Raw genomic sequence first — 12,500 nt, 5'->3', positions numbered from 1 at the left:
TCATAAGGATAAATTCCCTTACTTGTAAGAATTTTCTCTTTACTTTGAATTTCATTCCTTGTTTGAATTTCCTCTCTCGTAAGAATTCCTTCTTTAATCAGAATTTCATCTTTAATCTGAATTTCCTCTTTAGTTCGAATTTTCTTTATAATTAGAATTTCATCTTCAGTTAGAATTTCCTCTTTACTTTGAATTCTCTCTTTAATCTGAATTTCCTCTTGAGTGAGAATTTCCTCTTTTGGAAAGAATGAATTAAGATTTGGAAAAGAGTCCGTGGAGCTTAGATTTGATGCGAGGTAGGCTAGTGGTGTTCCCATAAACTTGTAAGAATCTAAAAACCTAATACGAGTTATAGGTTTTGTGAATATCATTTTTGAAAATGAAATATACTTTTGACTTGTGTTTGTTATAGCAGAAATATTCCCTGGTGTTTTTGAAAGTTCATTTATAAATAGATGTGTATCATAGTTGGCGCTGTTGTGAAGAAAGACTGGAATAAAAGAAGGTAATTTATAATTAAGATTACAACAGGAATGAGCGGGACCTCTATATTTACCAGTAAGATGACAATGGTCTCTAACTTTAGACTCCTTAATTTCCCCCTCACAAATATGACAGATATTGTTCATTCTAAATTCTAATTTTTCTTCTTTGGTTAATTTCATCGGTTCATTTGTTTCTTTCATTAATTTAGTGAGTCTTATACAATCCTTTTCTAATCGTTTTACAAACTCTTGTGAAGCATTTTTTCCACGATAATGTTCAAGTTTGTTATACTTTTCTCCAACAGATGATTTGATATAATAACAAAAACCACAAGGAATATGTTTTTGATATTTATTTGTATATGGTTCTTTTGGATTAGGAGAAGCAGTATTTATCTTTTTAAGGATACATTCAAAATCAGCGTATATCACAAATGGGTGCATGATAGATTTATTATAATCTTCAAAATAAATCTTTTCACCAGGTTTAGGCATTGTAATTACAGCTGATTTATGATTACTACAATATTTTGAATGTTGTTCTAATCGTTCTTTTGTATGAAATGAATTAAGACATCGCTTACAAGGATATATTTTGTTTGGTGTTCTGAATACCTGAGAAGAGATTAATCTTGATAAATTATTGATGTATGTGTAATGTGAATTCTTTCCAACACTAAAATATAAAAGGTCAATGTGTGTTTCTTCATTTTTATAGTTGTTTGAAATTTTTAATATTTGAATTTTGTTTGTATCCGTTAATCCATATACATTAATAGAAAGATTATTCTTTTTCTCAAATTTAGGAATATCTGTTAATGGCATTGGGAATTTAAAATCTTTAATGTCCAAGGTATTCTCATATTTCATATATTGTTTTACTCTTTCTGAATTACATTTTGGTGGATGTAAGTGAGCAAGAACAGACCAGAGAAAACATTTATTATCATTGTTCTTAATATTAACAACTGCCTTCTTTAGTTTTATTTCTTTTGGTAATTCAATATAAGAAGAAGCTTTAAGAGGGTTTGATTTTTAGAATGTGTATATCTAAAAGATGATTTTTTAATATTGAATCCACTTCCTACCACTGTATTATCAACATCCTCCTCTTGTCTTGATAGTTCTTCATAAACCCCACTATTCAAAAAATCTTGAAATGATGTTATAAAATGAAGATCTGTTCTCATATAAGGAGTTTGTTCTTCATCTTGTCTTTTCATATTCATTTTCACTCCCATATAAAACTTTAAAGTTTTTATTTCTTTTAATGTCTTTTTAATAAATTTTTCAACATCGGGTTTCACTATTTCAATTGATTCAGCTATTGATGATGGACTGGGTTCTCCAAATTGAAAAATCCTTATTTTTATATGCCCTTTAAATGCCTCATCAGTGTTTTTAATATAATAGTCTCCCTTTACTTTAAACTCATTTTTCTTGTGTTTTTGTGATTGAAGATGTTGATTATAACTACTCTTCAAAACATCCTTTGAACAGATATCACAATGTTTTCTTTCCAACTCAAGAGGAGATATTTGATGAAATAGATTAAATGTGTGTTTGTTGGTTCGGAGGTGTTTTCTATAATGTTTATATTCGTGATTACAAACATCGCAGTACGTTGTATTCACCATATTTATAGAATAAAACTTTGCTTAAACTAAAATTTTCTTGATGAAAATTTCGTTTAATTTATAGGTGAATCTGTGCTTAAAAACATTTTATCCTCCAACTTTTTCACTTAATAAATACAATGTTTCAAGACACAAAAGACAAGTTTCAATCAATCTCTTCATCTGTTAAAGATACTGAGAAATATGTCAAGGATGTAAAATTGAACAAAGATAAATATAACAACTATTGGATAAAAACTATTATGGTAAATAATATGAGTTCTTCAATTTCCTTCAGTGGAAGGGCTTTTAGTATACCTGGTAGAACATCAATTAAAGTATCTCTAACAAAAGTTTCTCCTCTCCTTCTAGTAATATATTCAAAACTAGAAAAAGCAATGAAACAAGAAAAAGTATCAAAGAACAAAAACCTTATGGATGAAGCTTTAGAAAGAAAAGATAAGACCATCTGTAATATGCAAGGAGAAATTTGTATTTTTTTCAACAACCTTAAAGATGTAAATCTTGATGAAATAAAGGATGTTAATATATCAGGTGAAATGACATTTCGTTCAATAGTAGTTAACGATAATTTTAAAATTACCTTTAATATAAAAAATGTTGTCGTTGAATCTGATAATGAAAAAAGTATATCGATATCGATGGTAATATACAACTGAAAGTATAGATGAATTTCAGTTTAAGTAAAGTTTTACTTTATAAATATGCTAGACTTTCCTGATTCTCCATATGACAAATTTGAGAATTGTCCTGCGTGTGAAAGACAGGGATTAAACACAGAGTCAAAAGCCTATAAACAATGTATATTCTGTGATTATCTTCTAATTAATGATAATAAAAAATATAAAAAGGAAAATAATTCTTTTAGATTTACACCAAAAATGAATTACTTTACAAGATTGATTAGAGAAATGAATGTAAAGTATGAGGATGATAACACACCTTTCCTTACAAGGGAAGAAACTGAACGTATAAGAGAAATGTTCAAAGGATTGTTGTTGTATATTATTCATGGATGTAATTTTCAGGGAAATATCAACACAAGATATTGTATAAATAAAATAATGGATTATCTTGAAATTAAACCTGAACTTAGGATAAAATATAGAGTTTCTAAAAAAGCCAATAATAAATTAAATAACCTGTTTTTCAAATATATAAATGAATGATTTTTTACCTATTTGGGAAAATAAGATAAAATTTAACAACCATAAAAATCTCCCAAATTCATTAAGATGTCTCATAGTTGGTTCAAGTGGATGTGGAAAAACCTGCTTACTTTTAAAAATGCTCCTCACTCCCAACTTTTTAGATTATGATAATTTAATAATTTTCACAAAGTCGAGTTTTCAACCAGAGTATCAACTACTCTCACAAGGTTTTAATGCTGGTCTTCAAAAAGAAGATATAATAGGTTTATTTAAACGTCAAAAAACCTAAATGATTATAACATTGAAGATATAATTCAACTATTTTGTGATACACAGAGATGTAAAAAGAAATCAAATCTTATAACTTGTATTCTTAGTGATAATACGGATGATATACCGTCTCCCCAAGATTTGGATAAATCAAAAAAGAACCTCGTTATCTTTGATGATTGTGTTAATGAGAGAAACCAAACGGTAATGGACAGCTACTACACAAGAGGGAGACATTCTTCTTGTAATTGTATTTATCTTAGTCAATCGTACTTTCAACTTCCTCGTCGTTCCATCAGAAACAATGCTAATACTTTTATTTTATTCAAGTTAAATTCAATAGATATCAATAATTTTTGGAGAGATAATTGTTCTACATTATGTAGTAAAAAGAAATTTGAGGATTATATGAAGCACACGACTGAAAAATATAAATATATTGTTGTGAAACAAGATGAGATATTAAGGGATATATTTTTTGTTTTATAAACAACTACATATATAAATGACAACTATTATTATAAATCTTGTGGGTAAATCTGCTTCTGGAAAAAACTTTCATAAATCAAGGTTCTTGTGTAGTACAAATGAGAATATTGTAAATTTACTTAAAAAACACCCCGTGATACGCATTGTATCAACAACAACTAGAGCAATAAGACCTGGAGAAGTAAAAGGTGAAGATTATCACTATATTTCAGTGGAGGAACATATGCGATTGAGGAATGAAGGACAAATATTTGAGGAGGTTTCTCTTGGTACAACAAAATATTCACATTGTAAGAGTGAGTTAAAGAAACTAAAATCTGGTGGTGTTGGGATATTAGAAACTAATCCAGAAGGAACAGAGACAAATTATTAAATATCTGAGCGGAGTGAAGATTTTATCATTCGGTTTTGATGTTGATGAAGAAACTCAACACAAACGTATGAAAAGCAGAGATGCAAGGATTAGTGAAGAAGAAATTACAACTCGCATTAATGTTAATAAAGAATTTGATGAAATATTTAAAGAAAAGGATTTATTTGAACACATCTACTTGAATGATGAAGAAAAGGAAAATTTCCCTGTTGATCTTTACAATTCATTAAATGATATTTTACAATAAATAAATGGATACAAAAGAAAGAGCAAGAAGATTTAAGGAACATCAAGAGTTGGTTTCAAAAGTTGTAAAACAACAGGAAGACATAAAGAAGAAACGCAGACAGAAACTAACGGGCGAAGAAGCATTTGAAAAAAAACAAGAGAAATTTTTTAAACCACTTTTAAAAACTTCCCAAGAAAAAATGAAAGATGTTTCCACAGTTCCCACAGTAGAATATACTCCTAGAAAGCTTCAAATGTTAAAAGATTTCAGTCAAATGACGGAGGAAGAATTAGAGCATTTAGGAGAATTAGAATATGATGATGAAGGTTTATTTCAACAACTGGAAGAGATTAATCAACCCCCTGATTATATTGTGAATGCTGTTCAAAACAATGAATATTCAGCGGATTCAAAAACCAAAGCAGGACTCATTCCAACAGAACAACCAGCAATATTTCTTCTTGTTCAAGAAAAGGTATTGATATTTAATGATGAATTAAGGTTCTTAAGTTCTGCTCAACCCCTGTTAAACTAACTCCGAGATTAATGTTTCTTCTCACAAAAGATGGAAGGCAAGGTTCAACTGTGAGGGATGAATCAAAGTATATTGATAAACCATTGGATATGGAAAATAATGATGATAGAGTATATATTGATTTGCTGAACACTCTAAATTATAAGGTTATTCTTTCTGGTAAAAGTAGGAAGAATGAGAAGGAGAAACACATTATTCAGGCTTTAAGTATCCTTGGTTCAGGTATTAGTTTTCTTCCAAATGACCCATCGCAATTAGTTAATAGACTGTTATTGTTGTTTGGCAGTAAGAAGGCTGGAAATAACAATTGTTTTAATGAAGCATCAGCCATTTTAGACCAGTTGATGAACATGAAAATAATTAATAAATCTCAATATAAAGACATTTTATCTCATATTAAATAAGATGAGAAGCACAATCCTGAGTTTTAATTTCACAACAAGCGACCACACATCTTCATTCCCATACCCACTACAACTTGACACAACAAAAGAATATGAGGCATCTTTATTGTCCATGGAGACTTATAATACCTTATTTAATATAACCGAGAAAAATGACAAGTTTAGTTATAATCCGGGAAGTGGATACAAAACGATAAAAGTCTCACACGGAGGATACGAGATTTCTCAAATATCTTCCGAAATTGCTCGTCTTATGAAAGAACAGGGTGATGAACCAAAAAATATTATTATAAACATTCAAAAACATACTTCAAAATCAACGATTAAAGTTAAAAATAACTACAAGGTTGATTTCACAATTGATAATTCATTTAGAGAGTTATTAGGTTTCTCCTCAAAAAAGATTGAAACTAATGGGACGTTTTACAGTGATAATGTCATTCAAATATCCTCAGGAATAAATTCGGTGTTAATTCACTGTGATTTGATTGATGGTGCTTATAATGATGGATTAAAAACAAATACAATATTTTCATTCAGCGCATACTCAACCCCAATTGGTTATAAATTCAATATGGAGCCTAAAAATTTGGTTTATCTACCTGTGTCAGGAAAAACCATACACAGAGTAAATTTTAGGATAACCGACCAAGATAATCGTGTGATCTCTTTTAATGGAGAAGTTATATCCATCAGAATTCACCTACGTGAAGTTTTTCAATAAATAAATACGATGGTTATTGTGAGGAAGCACGAGTTGGGAAAATATAAAATAATTACAGGGGATGGGATGTTCCTTTCCCCGTACTACAAGGGTGAAGGTATGTATCTTGGTAGAGGATACTATAAACCTAAGAGACAAAGGGGTGTTGGACATCAATTTAGAGGAGATGGGATAATTGATACTCTCATGGGTATTGGTTCAACTATTCTTAAACATAAAGACCTAATTGGTTCAACTGCTTCTGCTGTGGGAAATGTAGCAGGTGCTGTAAAGAGTATAAAAGATGCTCAGAAAGAATCTCATAAATTACAAGCAATAAAAGAAATTAAGAAAGGTAAAACTCAGTTGTCCCCCAAGAACGACAGAAAATAATTCAAATACTTGGATCAGGGTTTCAAAAGTTTTAACATCTTTTTCCTAAATAAATACAAGTATGGAAGCAATTGATAGTATCTATGATTTGGATGATACTATTATTATCTCAAACTCCACTAAAAAGAAGATTACTTCAAGGTAAATGCAATAACTGGAACAGACTGGAATACAAATGGTACAAAAAGTTTTGAAATAAATAATCAACAAACCTATTTGAATCTCTCCGAAAGTTTCTTGTTGTGTAAATTTAAATTCACTAAGGCTGGGAATAACACAAACGCTACACTTGTAAATGATTTCTTCTGGAAAATGTTTGATAGTGTGCGATTGTATATTGGAACACAAGAAGTTGAAGCGGTTGATTATGTCTCTGCTGTATCTGAAATGATGAAATTTACACTCTATACATTCAGTGATAGAATGGGAAAGGGGTCTGTCGAAGGTTTTATTCCTGATATGTCAACGGGAACAAACACAGACCCTGGATATATTCAAAGGAAAGGAATGTATAATGATGATACAAAAGCAGAAAATAGTTTTACTGTGGCAGTTCCTCTTAAAGGTATATTTGGATTTTGTGATTATGATAAAGTTCTGTATGGTCTTAAAATTAGATTTCAACTACAAAGGAATGATAATGAAAATAGATTGCTTTTTGGTGTTGGTAATGCTTTTGGTGATCAGAATAAATTTGTAATTGAGGAGATGAGTTGGTATATCAGTGAATATACTCCTAATCTTAAAACAGAAGAGATGTTGAATCGAAGACTTAACTCAAAGAGACCACTCAGTGTATCATACCTCAAAAGAAGATGTCAACACGTTAAACTCAATCAAACTACTTACACGTGGAATTTGGGTGTTCTGGAAGGAAAGCCACGATATCTGTGGATGATTTTTAAAAAGCCAGATGGTGATACTGCGACTGATAAGAATAATGCATTGAGTGATAATGCTAAGGTGAAACAACTTCGCGTTTCTCTAGATGGAACATTTTATCCACGAGATAGATTGGAAATTAATTGGGAAAAAATGATTTTGCTGAAGCATACAAGTCTTACCAAAAGGTGTGTGAAAGTAATGGAAATAAAGAACCTATTTTGGATATGACAGCATTTAAAAGTTTGTATACAATCTATACGTTTGACCTGAGCGCTCAAAAAGAAACTATAAAGTCTAATCGAGTGGATACTTCCCTATACATTGAAAGAGGAGAGAGTGAAGAAGTTGATACATATTGTTTGCTTTTGGAAGAAACAGAATTGCAGATTAATACAGATAATGGTGTGATGATTAGTCTCACATAATTTTTTTGTTAAATAAATGAGTGGCAAAGTACCAACTGGGGTATATGTTAATCAAATCAATCTTCATAAACTATCATCTTGTGTTCAAAATCAAAAGCCTTGTACGATTAACGTTAATACAATTCAGAGAAAAGGAGCAGTAAGAATTGATGTTTTGCTCACAAGAGAACAGGTTAAAATCTTGAATGACACTGGCTCACTTAAAATTAAAATGACAAAACCAATGTTGAAAAAATATTCAATAAGAGAGACGAGTGGAGGATTTCTCCCATTTCTAATTCCTTTATTTGCTGGTTTAAGTGCGGTTGGAGCATTGACGGGTGGTATTTCAACAGCGGTCAAAACTGCCAACGAAAGGAAGGCTCAACTCCAGGCTCAAAAAGAATTGGAAAGACATAACAAAGAGTTGGAGAAACAAATTAGTGGAAGTGGTGTAATTGTAGATTTTGCTGAAAAACTTGAAGGTCTGCCTGATAAAGCGAGATTGTTAGTTGGAGATATGCTTTCTTCTATAGCACAAGCAGGTGTAAAATTAACAAAAAGAGGTAATGGATTATATCTTTCTAATAAATAAATGAGCATTGATGAGTGGTTGAAAGAATTTGGAAAGAATACAACATCAAATTTACAACTTGCCAAATATTGTAAGAAATTAAAAATTCATAATGTGGTTATTTGTATGAGAGATGAATTAACAAATGTGTCGAAACATACAAAGAATATTATTATGAACTTAGAAGATAATGATGGGAACGGTTCTCATTGGGTTTGTATTTTTAATAGTCAAGACAAATATTATTTTGATAGTTTTGGTCTTCCACCACCTGTTGAAGTCATAAAATTCTTACAGAATGGTGTTTATCAAACATTTCAAGTCCAAGAATTAAATTCCAAGTGTTGTGGTCAATTATGTCTATATGTGTTATTTCAACTCAACAAAAATAAAAAATTTTATGATATTATTTTTAATCTAATATAAATGACTTATGTTGGTAAAGATGGTTCTATCTTTGGTGTATCTCAAGAACTGGATATTGATTTATCAAATTATTACACAAAGGCACAGGCTGAACGACATAAATATAATATAAACAAAAATATTAACATGAAAAATGCTTATAAATTAAAAAATTATCCAAGCCCGACTGACGCGAATGACTTGGTGAGATTAAGCGATTTATCACAATATATATACTTAAATAAAACGGCTGTGTATTCTAAAGATACAGAAGTGTTGATATTATCTCCAGGTCATACAGAATTCACAGTTCGAATTAAAATAAATTTTTATAAAGAAGGGCGTATCGTTTGTATGAGAATAGAACAATGGGGGTATGATATGAATGATTTAGGGTATAATTGGTCATTTAAAATTAACCTCGAAGACCTGGAACAATTAAATCAGTCTCGTAAGGAAGAATATTATCCACTTGGTATCGAGAATGAGTTTTGTGGAGCCACGATTAGTAAACAACAAATAAAAGAATTTAATAAGGGTAAATATAATAATGGTTTTGCCCTTGTTTATCTCATGAAAACAGAAAAAACAGGATTATATATAATAAGTAAGGAAATACAAAATGATTTAACTATGGGAAGATGGGGAGGTGTTTCGTGCCATAATATTATTCTAACATATATTTCTAATACATAAATGACAGCAAGAAGGCTTCAAGAAAATTATCATTTCTGTGTCCAAGCATACCTTCAAGAAAAGGGTATTCGGTATTTTAATAAATATGTTCTACAACATAAGAATGAGGTATTTTCAATAAAAGATTGGCATTATGCTGATGTTGATAAACCGACAACTTTAGATTTAATTAGAATGTTAAATAATGAAAAAATTATAAGGTTAAGAAAAGGTAAGGCTCTTTTAGAAATTCAAAAGAAATTTTATTGGTTTCCTGTTGTAAAAAAAATTATTTTTGATACAGGAATAACAAGAAATCCTGATGAATATATGTATAATATTCTATGGGGTGTAAACGATTCAAGTATAGTAAGGGATGAGGAAGGAGTTGAAGAAGAGAGGGAAGAGGAGGAAAAGGAGAAGGAGGAAAGAGAGAATAGAGAGAGGGAGGAAAGAGAGAAGAGAGAGAGGGAGAAGAAAGAGAAGGAGGAAAAGGAGAAGAGAGAGAAGGAGGAAAGAGAGAAGAAAGAGAAGGAGGAAAAAGAGAAGAGAGAGAGGGAGGAGAGGGAGAAGAAAGAGAAGGAGGAAAAAGAGAAGAGAGAGAGGGAGGAGAGGGAGGAAAGAGAGAGAATAAATAAATATTATAGTATGGAAACCAGTGAGATTCAAAAAGAATAGAGGTATTACAGAAAATAACTCAACCCACCAAGGAGGAATACAAAGAATTAACAAGTCTATTTGCAATACTTTCAACAAAACTATTAGCATCGTCAAGCTATTCATTTTAATTCAAGTTTTTTCTTAAATAAATGGAGGAGAGAGTGAAGGCATTTCTAAGGATTCTTTATGTTTTAAAAATTAAGATTCAAATGTGCATGTTGGAAACTAAAAAGGTTTTTGCACTCTGCAGAAATTTTTCTCATAAATAAATGAGTTATTGTCTCAAATGTAAAAGAAAACTAATACTAAAAATATTTCATATATTAAAAGTAAAAATAACAGGGTTATACAAAAAGGTATATGTTCGGTGTGTGGTTCAAAAAAAAATCAATTTATCTCCAAACACAAACTCGGAGGAGATATACAAAAGTTTTTATCAGGAAGTAAATTTACAACTACTGGAATACCAGGGAATTACATCTTCCAGGGTATTCTTTCTGTGGTCCAGGCACAAACTTGGATAAAAGATTAGATGAGGCAAACAATCCTAAATCCTGGAGTAAACCAATCAATAGAGTTGATGAAGTGTGCATGAGACACGATATTGATTATGGGAATACCACAACGTTGGAAGAAAAGCATGAAGCCGATAGAGAAATGTTGTATAATTTGTCTCTGATACAAAATCCAACCTTGAGAGAAAAAGTTGATAGGTTCATCGTGAAGAAGATGATTAGTGCTAAATTGAAACTTGGACTTGGAAATTCAAAAACTTATAGGCTCTAATGATGCTATTAAGACTGAAGAGCAATTAGCTGATGAATTACATAAACCAATATTCACAAAGTTTCAGAGAAGGAAAGTTTATTCCAAGGAAGTTGATTATATCTGGTCTGCTGATTTGATTGAACTCAATAATGATAAGGGGTACAAGTATGCTTTAACCGTTATTGATTTGAGGAGTAGATATGCGTGGGTTGTCCCTTTAAAAACAAAACAGGTAATACTCTTATGTTAGCTTTTCAACAGATATTTAATAAAAGTAAGAGAAAACCTAAGAAATTGTGGACTGATGAGGGTAGAGAGTTTTATAACAAGACATTTATGAATTTTCTAAAAAATAACAGTATTACATTATACAGTACCTTTAATGAAGGGAAGGCAGTTGTTGTTGAACGTTTTAATCGTACCTTAAAAGAGAGACTATATAAAAAATTCACACAACTCGGTTCACAACAATGGTTATCTTTTATTCAGGATATTGTGGATAAGTATAATGACACGATTCACACGTCAACGAATATGAAGCCATCAGAAACATTTACAAAATTAAAATATGAAAAAGAGATTAATGTCAGAAAACCTAAGTTCAAAGTTGGTGATATCGTAAGAATATATAGGTGGAAATCTCATTTTGAAAAGGGTTTTACTGAACGATGGACGAAAGAACTTTTTAAAATTGTTGATGTGATAGATACAGTTCCTTGGACTTATAAAATATATGATTTGGAAGGGGAAGAGATTTTAGGTTCATTTTATTCACAGGAATTACAAAAGACAAAACTAAGCATATAATACACCTTTGTGGACACTCGAGGGCCAAGTCCGAGGTGTATAACAGTATATAATGTGTGTCAAGGGGGACGTTCTTAGATCTGTGAACCCCAAACACAGAATCCTCAACTGAATAGTCAAGGCTTAACTTTTGTTTGTTGATGTGTATGTGTGTGTGTGTCCCAACCCTCACATTCAAAATCTCAACCCCAACCCTCACATTCAAAATCTCAACCCCAACTCAATCCTCGCCCAACACAATGTCTTTTTCAAAATGAGATTTCCACCTATATATATATATATATATATATATATATATATATATATATATATATATATATATATATATATATATATATATATATATATATATATATATATATTTTTACGTTTTTTTTTCTTCTTCCAATTCTGTCTTTTAAGGCTTTCAGGTTTGATGACATAGAAAGGGGGAGTAAGCCTGCACTTTCTTCCCAGAACTTTCTTGATCTTGCTCCCATCAAGCACCATCCGACAAAGAACTACATCGATAGGTTTAGATCCCAAAGAGTGATAGCAACTCCAAAAGTCTCTAAAATATAAATAAATAAAATAATAATAATAATAAATAAATAAATAAATAAATAAAAGCCCCCAAAAAAGTTTCAAGTGTCCAACATAAACCCAACTTTCCA

The 12,500-nt window shown here is 30.7% G+C and overlaps 1 protein-coding gene across 5 annotated transcripts in view; it reads left to right on the top strand.

Moving 5' to 3' along the window:
• Window positions 1-12,500, top strand: part of LOC147034151 (CMP-N-acetylneuraminate-beta-galactosamide-alpha-2,3-sialyltransferase 2-like) — a 239,245-nt gene that overhangs the window by 51,302 nt on the left and 175,443 nt on the right. The window lies entirely within an intron of this gene.

The sequence above is a fragment of the Eptatretus burgeri genome, chromosome 1 (assembly GCF_056783735.1).
Source record: "Eptatretus burgeri isolate ZD-2024b chromosome 1, Ebu_testis_v1, whole genome shotgun sequence".
Lineage (NCBI taxonomy): Eukaryota > Metazoa > Chordata > Myxini > Myxiniformes > Myxinidae > Eptatretus > Eptatretus burgeri.
Note: the sequence above shows the minus strand (reverse complement) of the source record. Positions and strands in the feature narration are given on the sequence as shown.